Source organism: Sphaerodactylus townsendi, linkage group LG15, assembly GCF_021028975.2.
Source record: "Sphaerodactylus townsendi isolate TG3544 linkage group LG15, MPM_Stown_v2.3, whole genome shotgun sequence".
Lineage (NCBI taxonomy): Eukaryota > Metazoa > Chordata > Lepidosauria > Squamata > Sphaerodactylidae > Sphaerodactylus > Sphaerodactylus townsendi.
In genome coordinates, this window is record NC_059439.1 from 14,180,757 (window position 1) to 14,198,304 (window position 17,548).

Here is a 17,548-nt window from a genome sequence, read left to right on the forward strand (position 1 = left end):
CCGCTAGTCAAAGCACCTAGTATAGTATTCTTCTGGCCAGCTGAACCCTCTGTGTTTTCTTGCAACACGTAGTAACTATTTCTCAAAGAGTTTCCTCCCTGCAAAAATGGCTGTGTGCTTGCTGCTCGGCCCGTAGATAAAACTGCAAACAAACTTGGACTGCATCAGGATCCCAGCAATAACACTATGTATGAATGCATAAAACAAGGATTTGCACACCTGGTCTAACAAATCCATTAGCAGAAATCTGTCTCTGCGCACAGATTACATTCGGAAGAGGCAGCTGCCCGTTTTGTTCCCACCGCATCCTCGATTGGGGCTCCACCGTTTCAAGGTTTCTGAAGCCTTACTTTTAAACTGCTTTATACTGCTAACAAACTCCACCCGTTTCAGGTGTCCACGAGCTGTTTCTCAGCGCTTTACAATGAATACCTCACTGCATTCCAAAATCTGCATACTTTTTAACCCATTGAGCTGAAGACTGGAATATCAAGAGGAGGGCTGCTTTGTCTTTGCAGTTCTTAAAAATAAAATAAATTCCTCAGTAAGTTTATCATAGATTTCCTGGGTACAGTTGATACTTCACTGAAGCAGTGAAAAGATAATGCTTAAAAAGAGCTGTCTTATTTAGGGTTGCTGTCCTCCAGGTGGTCACTGGAGATCTCCCAGGATTACACCTGATCTCCAGATGACAGAGATCAGTTTACCAGAGAGCAGAAAATTGCCATTTTGGAAGGTGGAATCTATGGCATTATCCCCCACAGGAGTCTCTCCCCTACCCAAAACCCACCCTCCTCAGGTTCCACCCCCAAAATCTCCAGGTATTTCCCACCCCAGAGCTGGCAACCTTAGAAAAAAGCTGCAACTCAGACTTGAATGTTTTGCACTCAGTATGAGTTCCAGGGTTGTGAAGTAGAGCCAGCATGGGGTAGTGGTTAAGAGGAGGTGCACTCTAAACTGGAGAACTGGGTTTGAGTCCCCGCTCTGCCACTTGAGCTGGGGAGGCTTATCAGGTGAACCAGATTGTGCCCTCCAATACATGCCAGCTGGGTAGGATTGGTGCGAGGGGGAACTGCGCCCCGTCCATGCCATGCCCCTGTCATGCCCTGGCCACGTCCCTACGCCAGTGCGCCCCTGGGGCGTTGTGCCCCCTGCCCTGTTGGTGCTATGCCACTGCAGCTGGGTGACTTTGGGCTAGTCACAGTTCTTTGGAGCTCTCACCCACTTCACAGGGTGTTTGTCGTGAGGGGGTAAGGGAAAGGAGTTTGTAAGCCCCTTTGAGTCTCCTTACAGGAGAGAAAGGGGGGATATAAATCCACCTCTTGTTCTTTTTCTTACTAATAAAAAGGAGGCTTTAGTTTAGAACATGCCAAGAAGGTCTCTTTTTTTCCTACAAAGCAATCATGTCCAGCCCACAGGTGTTCGGGATAGTGTTACCAGTTCTGAGTTGGGAAACACCTGGAGATTTGGGGGATATAGCACAGGAGGGTGAGGTTTGGGGAGGGGAGGGACTTCAGTGCCATAAAGTCTAATGCCATAGAGTCCACCTTCCAAAGCAGCTATTTTCTGCAGAGAAACTGATACTCTGTCACCTGGAGATCGGTTGCAGGAGCGTACTGCCCAGGGGGACATATGGGGTCAAATGTCCCCGGGCTGCAGCCATTTAGTCATGTGGGGGGAGGAAAATTGCCCCACACTCCTCCTCCTCCCCCCCCCCCTGGTCCATATACTGACTTTAAAAAAGTTGTTTGGTCTTGGTGGGGGAGGCAGCTGCCCATACGGGCTGGGGTGGGGGGCGCGGAAAACTCAGATTTTGCACCTGACTACATTTTCCATAGATACGTCTCTGATCATTTGTAATCCCGGGAGATCTCCAGCTGTCACCGGGAGGGTGGCAGTCGTAGTTTGGGACTACAGGAGGGCTTTAGCCACATTATTGTAGAACTGATCCCATTCTTCCTAAGGCCCCTTCCGCACACACAAAATAATGCGTTTTCAAACCACTTTCACAACTGTTTGCAAGTGGATTTTGCCATTCCGCACAGTTTCAAAGAGCACTGAAAGCAGGTTGAAAATGCATTATTCTGCATGTGCGGAATGAGCCTTAGAGATGGAACAAACTACCTTTAATGCAAAAAAAGAGATGCAACTCTGGTAGAAATACCAGCCTTAGATTAGGAAATTCTTGGAGATCTGATGGGAGGGACCTCAGCAGGCTCCACAGACGCCAACCTCCAAAGAAGCCATTTTCCCCAAGGAAATTGTTCTCTGCAGTCTGGAAATCAGTTGTAATTCTGAGATATCTCCAGGCCCCACCTGGAGATGGGCAACCATATATTGGCACTGTTTTGTGGCAACAGAGCGAAGCTCACTTCCTGCACCTTTGAATGCATCATTTCATTTCCTGGTTATTCCCTTTTTAAAAAAACAGAAACGGACGGGTTTATTTTTTTTCTGACAGGAAAAATCCCCGCTTTTGCATTAAAAGACAAGGACTGAGCAGCGCCCAACAGCCGATTCAGAGCTCCCAGCGTGTGGAGAAAAAAAAACACCCCTCCCCTCCTATCAATCTGCTCAGCTCCTTTATACTGAATTAACTGTATTAAGCGCTTTTGGAAGCGGTGGAAAAAAACCCTACCTGATCCATGGATATTGTTGATCGGTGATGGGAGAAGAAATGTTCGGAGAGGTGTAATTCTACCAGAGGACAATGGACTTCCATGGAACGTGGGCCTCAAACGGCAACCTAGCAGGACCCTAAATCTCCCCTCATAGGATTTACAGCCTCCATTCTCTTCCTTTACTGCAAATACAATCCGGCAGTAACAGTCTAACACGGGAACACCATCACCGCCTGGCTGATAGCTCACATAAAGGCGATGTCAGCTGAAAACTATGAGTTTATAAAAGGGGAACAAACCTTCGACAGTGACAGGAACATGAAACCCATTAACAATTTAAACACTCGCCATTTTTTATATCTCTCCCACCTTGAAGCTATTACGGGCCCTGATTGAAGGCTCGGCTTGCCTTGCCTCATTCACCGCTCCGCGGGAAAAGGCTGGTGTATAGGGTCTTCCCTTTCCTTCCCTGAGACAATTACAGAAGCAATTCCAGCGTGGTCCATTGGCAGCCACCCATCTAAGGCTCCACAGTCATACCTAGCACCCATTGGGGTTTGAGGGCATCCCTTGGGTCTGATTTCTTTACAGAAAATAAGAAAAAGGAGAGAGGGAGAGAGACATTAGGATCAATCCAAATTGGGATCCACACTGTTGAAGCTTTTCTCCCAATCCCAGATCTTTCGAACCTACATAAAATGTGATGTAATTGTTGCCATTTATTAAAGTATTCTACCTCTCCCTTATGTGTCAAAATGGCTACTGTTCCAAATTTTAAAACACGTTCAATGAAATCTCAATTAAGAAGAAGAAAAAGAAGAAGAAGAGTTTGGATTCATACCCCAAGATTCAATGTGGCTTACAAACTCCTTTCCCTTCCTCTCCCCAGACTTCGTGAGGTAAATGGGGCTGAGAGAGTTCTGAGAGAACAGTGACTAGCCCAAGGTCACCCAGCAGGAATGTAGGAGAGCAGAAACAGATCTGGTTCACCAGATAAGCCTCTGCCACTCAGGTGGAGGATTGGGAAATCAAACTCCGTTCTCCAGATTACAATTCACCTGCTCTTAACCACTACACCACATTGGCTCTCACAAAGCCGTCCCCTTCTTCTGAAAATTGGTCTCTCATTTTCTAAGGGACCCCTTCCAAAGGATGGCAGCTGGGATGGCAAAATCACAGTCTCCTTAGTTACCAGGTGGGCTGCCTTAAGCAGGGCAATGTCCAGTAGGTGGTGACCTAGTGTAGGCACATGGGGCAGAAAGCTCTGCCAGCTCTGGGAAGAAAAGTATCTGGAGATTTTAGGGGCGGAGCCTGGGCAAGGAGGGCAGAGTTTGAGAAGCAGAGGGATCTCAGCAAGGTATGACACCACAGAATCCAAAGCAGCTGTTTTCTCCAGGGGAACTGATCTTAGTTGACTGGAGATCAACTGTAATAGCGGGAGAGATGTCCAGGTGCCACCTGGAGGTTAGCAATCCTAGCACTGGAACATATGAGGAGAGAGGCCTATTATGTACTTTTGGTCTGCCCCATGGTGAGCAGAGTTCAGAGCAGGGTTGCCTTTATGGACACCTTTTCTCCCCTCCCAAACTCGCTGGGCTGCAGATCTGATAAGCCTCACAGTTCCCAAGAGCAAGCAAATTATGAATCTTTCCCTTCCTATTGCTCCCATGATAGAACACTTAAATGCCAAATTTCTTTTAATAAAGGTCAAAAAAAGTGACAATGAACCCAGCAACATGAAGTGACTTGGAAGAAGGAACAGGCAAAATGGCAGCTAGGATCGGAGCAAGAAGTGGAGCACTTCCTTGTGTGTCAGCGGAGAAATGTGGGGAGACCCCACCACAAAGCAAACAACCTTGGGGTAAACACATCATGCATAATGGGCCAGAGTCCTTTATTATTCCATTTTGTTAAGCACGGGGGATTCTGGACATGCTCAAGACACTCTGTCTCATTTTATCAGTTTAGGATCTTAGTCCAGCTATTCCCAAGAGGAGTCATTGATAAGTTCTGTTAAATCCTGGCAAGGAAAGGTCATCCTAGATCCCAGATCCAGAAAATGGATCTATGGAGATAGTGGGGATCAGGACCACAATGATGTGGGTTGGAGAAGTGTAACACCATACAGTCCACCCTCTGAAGCTGCCATTTTCTCAAAGGGAACCTATATCTGTAACCTGGAGATCAATTGTAACCCTGGGACATCTCCAGTTCCCACCTGGAGACTGTCAGCCCTATTGTCCAGGCCACCAGAAGATGTTGTTATAATACTCCTACAAAAGAGAAGAAATTGTCTAGGGAGGAAACCAAGAACATATGAGCCAAAGCAAGGCTACCCAGGCAGGTTAAATTAAATTAATTAACAAATAAACAATGTTTTATTAGAAAGGAAGCCAGACTTTACAAGGACGAGGGCACTGGCTCCTTCTCACTGGGGTGGGGTAGATGCAGAGCGGGAAAACCCTGCTGGGATGGTGGCTGAAGTCCTAGAACTAAGGGTGAGAAAGCCATTATTGGTAAATTTCAAGTTTGGGTTTCAGAAACTCGGAAATTTTCGGTAAAGCCGAATAAAGCTGATAACTATTGGCTTCATTTGGTTTTCTGACAATACTTTTGGGGTTTTAAAACCCGAACCTGGAATTTGCCACTTAACACCCCCCTGCCCCCAGCATTCAACTGAAGATCTCCTCTCCCTGCAGCTGATTTCCACTTCCATGTGGATTTGGGATATGGCAGCAAGGAAAGCTTCAATTGAATGCTGGACTCCAGTTGTAGACCTCCTCTCCCCACTGCAAGTGGCAGTGCGAGTGAGGGGCTTGAAAAAACTGAATCAGGACTTTTCGGCTCTGCTGAATACCCTGGTTTTTGTTGGTAAATGGGAGCCAAAAAAAGCTGAGATGTTAAACCTGTAAAAGCCCCTATCTGGAACCATCCCAAGAGACAGCCTCCAGGGAACGTCTCAAAGGTCCTTTTAATGTCCAGGAAGAGACTGAGTTGGCTCTCTCACCTTAGGATAGAGCTGCCAGGCCTTCTGCTGTGGTGAGAGGGTTCCTGCTAGAAGCCCTAGTTGCTCACCACTGCTCTAAGAGTTGGTGGGTGAAAAATAACAATAATAATATATTTTTAAAATATACACACACAAACATAGCAGCCTGAGCTCCTTGCTTTGTCACTTCTGGGGAAAATGTGGAAGTTACATAAGGTAGCTCTAGGAATTGTTGAAACTCTATGGGAGGTAATCCAGCCTGCCTGTGTAACCTCTGCTTGGGGGTTCTGTGGGGCAGAACTTGGAAGGAGTTTGCAACAATTAATTTTGAAACAAAATGGTTTACGTTTCCTTAACATGTGACACTTATTAAACACTTCAAGGCCAAGTTTCAATTTCCAAGTCCTTATATTTACAGTCTATTGATAATGCCAAGTCCAATTCTTCCTGCTGGTGGTTGCTTTATGAGGCTTGGTGAACTGGATTCAAGATGATGAAGGTCCCCAAAAGAACTCCTATCAACTACATACACAGAAAGCTCTGAAATAATAAATTCTAACATTTACAATACAGCAAAAATAAACAACTCCCTTCCCACTAGTTCTCAACAACTTTGCAGTTACCTTAAACAGGAACTTATAAAGAAATAAATCAAGGTCCCAGCCTGGTAGCCTTGCTTCCTCCAACTTTTAGAGTTTTTTTGAAGCCTCCTGCTGCTTTGAGTCTCCACCCCTTTCTGGGTCAACCCATTCTGAACATAGGGGTTGCACCTGCTTTCTTGTATTTAGATTCCAGGACTAACTGCAGCTCTTGAGGCATCTCCTCAATTGTCTTCTCAGGCCACTACAGGCCAAGGAATGCTCCAGTCCTGCTTAAACCTCACTGGAGTAATCAAGGGCAGTATCTTAAAGGGCCAACACTCTTTTCTAAATAAACAGATTGACAAATGTTGTCAAAGGCTTTCATGGCTGGATTGAACTGGTTGTGGTGGGTTTTCCGGGTTGTGTGGCCGTGGTCTGGTGGATCTTGTTCCTAATGTTTTGCCTGCATCTGTGGCTGGCATCTTCAGAGGTATATCACAGAGGGAAGTCTCTTACAGTGCTTTGGCTTTTTGGTTCATATGTTCACTGGACACAGTTTGTAACAGACTTCCCTCTGTGATACACCTCTGATGCCAGCCACAGATGCAGGCGAAAGGTTAGGAACAAGATCCGCCAGACCACGGCCACACAGCCCAGAAAACCCACCACAAACAGCTTGACAAATAGTTCAGAAACTGGGCTAGTAAAGCAAATATCTGCAAAGAATTATCATCCAGCAAACTCAAATTATTTCCCACATCAGAACCAGAAACACATCACAGCTGTTTGCATGAGAGCAGAAGGAACTAGAGCTCAGCTTCCCTTAGCTTAAAATTTGGCAATTGCCAGTTGGCTACGCTATTGTATGCCCTTCCCTCCTCACCCAATAACAATACCACAGAGCAGATTATTTCCATGGCAACTGGGAGAAAATTACAGGTGCGATAGATGCTCTTTTCTGGGATTTTTCAACACTGTTGTTCTCCAGATCTCTTTGGCACCTACTAATATCAATGGTGTAAATATTTGTGGGAGACACCGCTGAGCTCAATGCTAAGTCAGGAGACAATATTGGCAGAAAGAGAAGATAAGAGTGCAGGGCAGGGTGGGACGGCGGGAGGGGGTTATGAGGGAAGGGGAACGAATCTTTGCCTAGAGAGAGCTGCTGACGTTCCTCTTCAGAAATAGCCCTTGCAACTAAAAATGACAGCCACTTAGTGGCAGTCCAGCTAGACTTTGCAAAGAAACATGATCTGCAATACTGTGTCGGGTATTTAAGCATGTAGTTGTAATTTGGGCGCTTCAGGGTTGCACAGGAAATTTGGCGAGCCCTCTTCCTCCCACACCCTTGAAAAGGTATACGCTGGCATGTGCTTACCCTATGTCACTGGTGGCGAACCTATGGCACGGGTGCCAGAGGTGGCACTCAGAGCCCTCTCTGTGGGCATGTGCAAACAGAGTGCCCCCTCCCCACATCTAGGCTGGCCTGGGATGCTGGGCTCAATTATTAGAATTAAACCTTAGTTTTTGGGAAGCAGTGTAGGTAACCCTGATAAGCGCTGTTAAACCTCACTGATTTTCATGCGAAGAACTAAAGCATGATCCTTTACATGGGAGTAAGCTTGGTTGCTGGCAATGGGGCTTGCTTCTGAGTAAACCCTCCTAGGGTCGTGATTCACCCGTTGGAAGAGTTGCACAGTTACTTCAAAGCAGAGCCACCGACTACCACAAAGCTTACTCCCGAGTAACGCACGCCTCTGAGCCAACCATGTTTTTCTAAACGAAAACCTCAGTATTCAGGTTAAATTGCCGTGTTGGCTCTTTGCGATAAATAAGTGGGTTTTGGGTTGCAATTTGGGCACTCGGTCTCGAAAAGGTTCACCATCACTGCCCTATGTTAAATCCATTTCCTCTCCAGCATATGCCTCTCTTCTCCTCAAGTCACAATTCACACAAACATGAATGTCTACTCACTCTGGCTCTTGCAGTGAAAACTGGTGGCACATATGCATCTGCCCCCCCCTCCCAGTGCCCATAGCACCTGGGGAACCCCAACCACGATAGCTGTATGAAGGGGACCTGGGAGCTCCAGCAGAGATTTCTTGGCAGAGCTGCTAAACTACAGTTCCCAAGATTCATTGAAAGGAAGCCATAATAGTAAAATTATGGTGAGATCAGCATGTTTACTGATCTTTGAGAGCCAGTGTGGTGTAGTGGTTAAAAGCAGGTGCACTCTAAACTGGAGAATCGGATTTGATTCCCAACCCTGCCACTTGAGCTGTGGAGGTTTATCTGGTGAACCAGATTATCTTGTGCATACCAGCACACACCAGCTGGATGACCTTGGGCTAGTCACAGTTCTTTGGAGCTCTCTCAGCCCCACCCACCTCACAGGGTGTTTGTTGTGGGGAAGGGGGAAGGGAAAGGAAATGTTAAGCCCCTTTGAGTCTCCTTACAGGAGAGAAAGATTACCAGATTTTACCAGATTTTCTTCAGTGGATGTAGAAAGGCATGATTTTACCTAGGATTGATCTATTCAAGGTTCATGACTGGCAGCTGGGGTGGCAGGTAGCGACTCTAAACTGCTACCCCAGGAAGAGAGGCAACAGTGTCCTGAGTCCCTAGTCTGACAACTGTGGGCCTAGATGGCTTCAACTACAAGTTGTAAAAGAAGGAGCTAGAAGGCCAAAGTGTGGATCTCTGGAAAGTTGTGACGGGCAATTTTAGATGATGCAGTTGTACTCGAGAAACACTGCGCTCAAAAGGTCTTCCACTTCTCTACACTCATAAGAACATAAGAACATAAGAACAAGCCAGCTGGTTCAGACCAAAGTCCATCTAGTCCAGCTCTCTGCTACTCGCAGTGGCCCACCAGGTGCCTTTGGGAGCTCACATGTAGGATGTGAACGCAATGGCCTTCTGCGGCTGTTGCTCCCGATCACCTGGTCTGTTAAGGCATTTGCAATCTCAGATCAAAGAGGATCAAGATTGGTAGCCATACCAATGATCTGTCCAAGCCCCTTTTAAAGCTATCCAGGTTAGTGGCCATCACCACCTCCTGTGGCAGCATATTCCAAACACCAATCACACGTTGCGTGAAGAAGTGTTTCCTTTTATTAGTCCTAATTCTTCCCCCCAGCGTTTTCAATGAATGCCCCCTGGTTCTAGTATTGTGAGAAAGAGAGAAAAATTTCTCTCTGTCAACATTTTCTACCCCATGCATAATTTTATAGACTTCAATCATATCCCCCCTTAGCCGCCTCCTCTCCAAACTAAAGAGTCCCAAACGCTGCAGCCTCTCCTCATAGGGAAGGTGCTCCAGTCCCTCAATCATCCTTGTTGCCCTTCTCTGCACTTTTTCTATCTCCTCAATATCCTTTTTGAGATGCGGCGACCAGAACTGGACACAGTACTCCAAGTGCTGTCGCACCACTGCTTTATATAAAGGGCATGACAATCTTTTGCGAGTTTTATTCTCAATTCCTTTCCTATTCAAGTCCCCAGCATAGAGTTTGCCTTTTTCACAGCTGCCATGCATTGAGTTGACATTCCCATGGAACTATCGGCTAAAGACGCCTAAATCCCTTTCCTGGTCTGTGACTGATAGCACTGACCCTGTAAGCGACGTGTATGTGAAGTTTACGGATTTTTTGCCCCTGTTATTGCATCACTTTACATTTTGCTACATTGAACTGCGATTTGCCATTTCTGAGCCCACTCACCCTAATTTATCAAAAGGTCCAGCTTGGGCTCTTAAGCAATCCTTTGTGGATTTCTCACCACCCTACATGAAATTTGAAAGTACATCATCCTGCAAGAAGAGCTTGGCCACCGCGCTTCTACCCACCCCTACTTCCAGGTCATTTTATGAATAGGGAGTTCAAAAAAAAAGAGCACTGGTCCCCAGGAAATGGATCCTTAGGGGGGGACACCACTCCCGACACCCATCTCTCCATTGTAGAGAACTTCCCATTTTACCACCCACTCTTTGTTTCCTGTTTCTCAACCAGTTTTTTTAATCCATAGGAGGACTTCCCCTCTTATTCCCTTCATTTGCTGAATTTTTCTCAACAGTCTCTGGTGAGGAACTTTTGTCAAAAGCCTTTTGGAAATCCAAGTAGACAATGTCCACGGTTCACCCCTGTCCACATGCCTGTTTACACCCTCAAAGAACTCTAGTAAGGTTGTACGACAGGATTTGCCTCTGAAAAACCCATGCAGACTCTTTCTCAGCAGGTCTTGCTTTTCTACATGTTTTATAATTTTATCTTTAATGATAGATTCTACTGAATTTACACCAGGAACAGATGTCAAACTGACTGGCCTGCTGTAATTTCCAGTCCCCCTAGACCCTTTCTTAAAAGATTGTGGTGTGACATTGGCCCAATCTTCCAGTCTTCAGGGATGGAGCCCAGCCTGATTCCAGGGATACAAGTTGCATATTAAAGTGAGAAGATCAGCAATTTCATGCTTGGAAGCTCTTTTAAGAACTCTTGGAGTGGGAGATGCAATCTGGGCCAGGGATTTGAAGTAACATTTAGTTTATCAATGGCTGCCAAGAACTTCCTACTCTTGTCTACCACTATCTTCGCTAGTTCCTCGGATTCGCCTTCCTAAAGAAGCTTTGGTTCCAGGTGCAGGAATGTTCCTACCACCTCCTCTTGGGTGAAGACAGATGCAAAGAATTCATTCAGCTTCTCTGCAAATCTCCCTGCCATCTTTAGTTAGCACACCCTTTGTTCCTTTGTCATCTAACGGGCATACCGGGCTTCCCTTTGCTGGCTTCCCTGCTGCTTTGATGTACTTGAAGAACTGTTTTGTTGCTGGTCTTGATGTTTTGCAGCCATGCGTTCCTCATAATCCTTTTTGCCTCCCTTACAGCTAACTTGCTTCTCTTTTGCATAACACCATTTGTGTTCCCTCTCATATTCTTTCATCAGCCAAACTGGACTTCCATTTTTCTAAAAGACATTTTCTTTTCTGATAATTTCCCTCAACCTCTCTTGTTAACCATGGTGGCTTTCTTTTTTGGACTGGGTGCTGCCTTTTCTAACCTGTGGAACACATTCCAGCTGAGCTTTTATTACTGTGTTTTTAAATAACCTCCAAGCATCCTGGACAGTTTTGGACTCTCTTGATTTTTCCTCCTTTTCAGCTTCCTACACTATCCCCTCATATCTTTGAGAAATTTCCCTTTCTGAAGGCGAATGTAACTACATTAGTAGTTGCCACTTGTTCGCATGCTGAGATACTGAATCTGACAGCATTGTGGTCGCTGTTCCCTATCGGCTCAACAACACTGACTTCCTGCACCAGGTCCTGGGTCCCACATAGAATTAGATCTAGGATCACCTCTCCCCTGGTTGGTTCCACAACCATCTGCTCTAAGCCACAGTCATTTAGCATATCCAGGAATGCTCTCTCCTTACTATGACCTGAACATGCATTTTTCCAGTTTATATGGGGATAGTTAAAATCACCCATTACCACTACATTTTTGTTTTTGTTGGCCTCTCTAATTTCTTTTTCCATCTCACTCCCTAGTGGGCAGTTAAAAAAATAAACTATGAGTTCATTGAAACCTAGAATTGTCCTCTTTCTCTAGCCATTAGGGGATTAGGGGATTCATTCTCCACCAAACCAGTTCTGCAACCTCCTGTGAGATCTTAAGACCACTGAACTCACCTTGGGAGATGCAACTTGAGGCAATTCTTTGGTTCCTGTCTAAAAGGCCTGTACAACCTGATGGATTTCCCTGTCTCAGAGGGCCCAGTCAAGGAGAACAGGAAGTGGATACAACTGTTCCACACCCAGCAGCCCTGGAGGCCCAGTCAGGTAAGGGGTGTGTGTGTGTGTCCCATTTGAAGAAGAGTTTGAACGGTTTGGATTTATACCCTGCTTTTCTCAAACATAAGTTGTCTCAAAGTGGCTTACAAACTCCTGCTCTTCTCCTTCCCACAACAGACAGCTTGTGACGTAGGTGGGGCTGAGAAAGTTCGGAGAGAACTGTGACTGGCCAAGGTCACCCAGCAGGCTTCATGTGGAGGAGTGGGGAATCAACCCCGGTTCTCCAGATAAGAGATGCTATGCTGATGATTGTGAGCTCTGCGTGGACAGAATCTGTGTGGAATTGGAAAGGATGAGAATTGGATGAGAATGACAGGAAAAGGTAGCTGGATCCAACCCACTGGTGGTGCATGCCACAATTGGGCTCCGGGGAAAATAAACCGGTAAAACAAGTTAAGCAGCAATGCCCATATCTTCAATTTTAGAAACAATGTAAGGTTTTCTTTCACTACTATTTGTGCAAGGTAGAATCAAGCCTACATTGCCCCCTTTCCTCCTTGGAGTTTAATTGCACGGTAGTCCCCACCCCCACAAATCCTCTCACTAAGTTCCACCTTTTGTCCCCCCTCCCTTGCCAAAATGAGGCTATTTGAAACTCAGCTTGCCTCTTGTAAAGCCACTGGATGAAGGAAAGAAAGATAATTCTCCAAGTGCACAGTTTTATGGTATAATCTTTTCCTGCTATTAAAGAGCTTAATGCATGGGGCTGACCCTGATTCAACCAAATTTACGGAGCCCATTAAGAGTATTCCTCAGAGGAGGGGGGGAAAATGACTCAAGCTCTTTTCAGATGCAAGGAGGAAACAATTCCCATTCAGTGTGCAATTCTCCCTGCTTAAAGAGCTACATAGAGGAGTTGTAAGAAAGAAAGAAAGAAAGAAAGAAAGAAAGAAAGAAAGAAAGAAAGAAAGAAAGAAAGAAAGAAAGAAAGAAAGAAAGAAAGAAAGAAAGAAAGAAAGAAAGAAAATTAGATGAGAATCTCTTGGAGTGGTTCTTGGGCACAATACAGATGGGGAAAAGCATTGCTAGGATAGATGACCACAGAATGGGTTATCTTCCTCTGAAGTGGAGTACAGTCACTTGTGAAGATTGAGCACTTCACTTTCAAAGTACAGTAATTATTGCAAACTGCTGTTAACAACAACAACAACAGCTGCCGCCTTTATTGGCATACAAAAGCAAAAAAATTACAAAACAGATATGTGTAATAAAGAAAAATTACAGGAAAAAACACGATTAGAAATTACTGATCTCAAGAATGAAATTTGCAACATTCTCACAAAAAAAACGCATTGGAACTATTCAGGAGATATGGAATTTTACAACATTCTTGCCATTGGGAACATTGCAAAAAAATGGAGCTCGTATGTTTCATCTGTACCTTATCCTACTCTAAGGGAGATTTGTAAATTAAATGATGGTTATTTGAGCTGTAACTATGTTATTCTGGATGTAAAATATTTCTGGTTACAAAATGTTTTACTGTATGATGCCAATAAAGGCTTTGTGTGTGTGTAACCTTATCCTATTTGGGGCATAAAACAGAGAATGGTCAAGTGTTTCGACAGTAACCAAATCACAAGAACAAACCCTCTTCAAATGTTCCATATTTTTGTATCTCCCATCCAAAAGGGTTGACAGTAACACATTACAACTTTGAGAGCGGCCCAAGCCTTTTTACTAACCTGGGGATCCAATACGCTTGTAATAATAAATGCTTATCTGCCTCCCAGCACTGATCAAGCTATTCAGAATACAAGATGGAAGCAGTTGTTGGATTATATTGTTAAAACTAAACAAAAGACTCTTACCAACAATGTCATTTTTGCAGGTGATTTTTATGCCACAGTGGGGGCAGATGGGCAGGCATTAACAGAGGAAATGGGGCTCAATTCTGAAAATTTACCATGGTATTTCTCCTTACAAAGGCATTCCAATACAAGACCCACCTCTACTTGACAATCTCTTGGACTGGCCCCCAGTTACTCCCTCCGAGATAGTGACTTTAATTGAACAACTTAAGTCAGACAAGGTGCCTGGCCCAGATGCAATACTGCCTGAGATGTTAAAAAAATTGTTGATTGGTGGACTCCACTTTTGGCCTCCCTCTTTACAACGTTTAACAAAACTGGTCAAATCCCATTTGCAGAACTCTTAGCAGTCCCCACTACCAGGTGAACTTGCTTCACCGGTCTCCCCTGATTGGCTGGTGCGCCTTGATGGGGCGGGACGTTTTCCCACTGAGGAAACGTACATTGTAGGGGCGTGATAAAAAAACCCAGCGTGTAAAAGTCTGATTCAGCAGGTTAGTTTAACATTTAACTGTTTAACTGTGCAAACAGTTAATCATTACCTGTGTAAACCATTAACAATTCAAAGTTACACGTTTGACTGTTTAACATTTGTGTCCCCTTCTGCTGGCCGATCGCAAAAGTGGAAACGAAACCAAGGAAAGGCTGCACGCGCATCACAGCGCTGATTGGTTGCCCGAATTCCGCGTCACACTCCAGGGCGGGAAACGAGTCATGGTTTCAACCCTCATCCCTCCCCTCGGATCAGCTCTAAACCGTGTTAATGGGGTCTATGCCACTTGCAACCAGGTCCTGCCAGAACGCGGATTAACGAGGAGAACGAGCGCCAGAAACGGAATCTGCCACGCAAGCAATGGGGAGGTCGTCCCTCAAACCTGGTTAGTTCGTGTTCTGAAACCTGGCTAAGACGGTAGTGGGGATTCGACCGAGGAGGCTGGGTTAGCCATAGAGACCCCTCGATTACGAACTGTGAGGCCAGCATTGCGGCCATTATACTTATTTTACTACAAGGGCAAACAATATGTACCTGTGGCAATTAAAGTGTTTAATGCCAAGGTATCCCAGCAGCTTCTATACAGAGTTTTGCTTTGGATAGGCTCCTGGTCTAACTTAGTTGAGCAGGTAAAATCACGATTCCTGTATAGGCTCCTTGGTATGCCCCACTGTGTGCCCTACGCCGCTCTGTGCCTTGAAACTGGACAACATCTATTGGAGACAAGGGCCTGGCTTGTCACTTTTACATTCTGGTTACGTCTGTGTTTCAATTGTGAAGCCACCACTCTGATTAATAAGTCACTACAGCTTTTCCATCAGTCTGAATGGTGGGGCCATATCGAGTCCAAAATTCTTAAGCTGGGCTACTCTCTGGATTCCTTGGCCATATTTTCATCCAAAGAAATATTTCAACTCCTGAAAAGGAGGCTGCTGGATCAGGAGCACCAAACTCTAATTGAAAAGGCCACAAGGTCTTGCTCCCCTCTCGCCCTGGGTATCGCCTGCTCGGGAAGCAGGGGGGCTAAATATCTTCATCAATTAATCCTACCCGGGTCTCGTAGAGCAGTGATGCAGGTCCGTTGTAATGGTCTCCCATCAGCTGAGCTATCAGGGAGGTTTGCCAAAACTCCCTATCAGCAAAGGCTCTGTGGATGTAATGGGGACTGTCCAGTCTCTATAGTACATATTTTATTATACTGTCCCCTCCTTACTAGAACAAAATGGCTATCTCCGCTGATAGCAAAAAAACAAAAGAGCACGCATACGATTTGCAGAAGATCATCTTTTTATTAGATGGCACCAGCGGCAAGATAGATCCTGCAGCCAAATGTCTTGACCAAATATAATCCAGAGATCCAAGGATTAACTTGCCTAATTCCTTTCTCCTCCTCTCCCCCTTGTTTTAGCTTTCAATTTATGTACTGATATTTATTCATAATTTTATTTTCATTACCTGTTTGGTGACTGAATTCTCTGTTGATAGAATTGTATTATTATGCCAATAAAGGTTGTTGAAGTTGACATTACATCGTGCAGTAGGTGGGTAAACTGAGATAAACGGCTGTTTATACCAAAGCCTACGTGTATTCTGGTATTTGCTTGTGAGGTGCTGCTGAGTCCCAGGCTCCTTCCGTACATGCAGAATAATCCACTTTCAATGCACTTTGCAGCTGGATTTTACTGTGTGGAATAGCAAAATCCACTTGCAAACAATTGTGAAAGTGGATTGAATGTGCATTAAGAACAACATAAGAACATAAGAACTAGCCTGCTGGATCAGACCAGAGTCCATTCTAGTCCAGCACTCTGCTACTCGCAGTGGCCCACCAGGTGCCTTTGGGAGGTCACATGCAGGATGTGAAAGCAATGGCCTTCTGCTGCTGCTGCTGCTGCTTCTGAGCATCTGGTCTGATAAGGCATTTGCAATTTGAGATCAAGGAGGATCAAGATTGGTAGCCATAGATCGACTTCTCCATAAATCTGTCCAAGCCCTTTTTCAAGCTATCCAGGTTAGTGGCCATCACCACCTCCTGTGGCAGCATATTCCAAATACCAATCACACGTTGCGTGAAGAAGTGTTTCCTTTTATTAGTCCTAATTCTTCCCCCCAGCATTTTCAGTGAATGCCCCCTGGTTCTAGTATTGTGAGAAAGAGAGAAAATTTTTCTACCCCATGCATAATTCTGCATGTGCGGAAGGGGCCGCAGCTGATTGCAATCTAATTGGGTTTTCAAGACAAGCAATGTTTAGAGGTGGCTTGCCATTGCCTGCCTCTGTATAGCAATTCTGGTCTCCCATTCAAGTACTCACCAGGACCAACCCTGCTTAGCTTCTGATGTCTGATGAGATTAAGCTAACCTGGGCCATCCAGTTCAGGGCAGTTTATCATACAGGTATACAAACTGGGTGCAAAATTGGTAAACGTTTCAGAAGGAAGGAGAAAGCCTTCAGTGATCTCCACAGATGCAAAAGGTGCATGTTCTATCAGCTGCAAATTGGGATTGTCATGAGTAGTTTTGACATTAACCATTGCTCCCTTAACCATTTAGAGAAATTTGCACAAAATACTACCATATGCATGTTCTACAGGCCACTAGAACCTCTTCCATGCTAATCCAAAGAAGTGCCAGCCCTCTCTCCTTTCATACAACACACCAAAAATGCTAAAAAACAATGACTCTACTCTAGCCTGTTCCACAAACAGGAAACAGGAAGCACCTCCCAGTTTCTCCGGGCTTTCAACAAGCACAAAAAAATGTTTGCGTGGCCCTGAATGGGGGCCATATTCTTCGTCCCCTTCTGTTAACAATACAATTCCCTGCTTCTCCTCCTGCTGTCCCAGACAAAGGGACGGCTCATCACTGCCTGTGTGAGAACATCTTGCAATGAGCTGATTAGCCCCCAAATGGAAGGAAGTTGCCCGTGGAGGCTGCTGTCATAAAAACGGGTGCCATCGTGTTGAGAATGCCAGCAGATGGGGCCGTAAACACTTCCTTCCCCCCCTCCCCACAGCCCAGGCGGCTTTTGGATTCATCTCTACCTTTATCTTTCTGTCAGGTCATAAATACCTCTCTCCCTCAATCTCTCACATCTGGACCAGTTTATTTCCTGTTGGGGTTAATTTTTAAGCCCAGTCAACAGAGGCAGAGGGAGTTAAGGCGACTGTAGTGAATCCAAGTGTTATCTTTGAGCAATAGGCTGAAAACA

At 45.3% G+C, this 17,548-nt stretch overlaps 1 non-coding gene across 1 annotated transcript; it reads right to left on the minus strand.

The window, feature by feature from the left end:
• Positions 1 to 16,900: 16,900 nt before the first annotated feature.
• On the minus strand, positions 16,901 to 16,994 carry LOC125445379. The gene has a single exon (XR_007246299.1). It is a non-coding gene; the product is annotated as a U6atac minor spliceosomal RNA (small nuclear RNA).
• Positions 16,995 to 17,548: the final 554 nt, after the last annotated feature.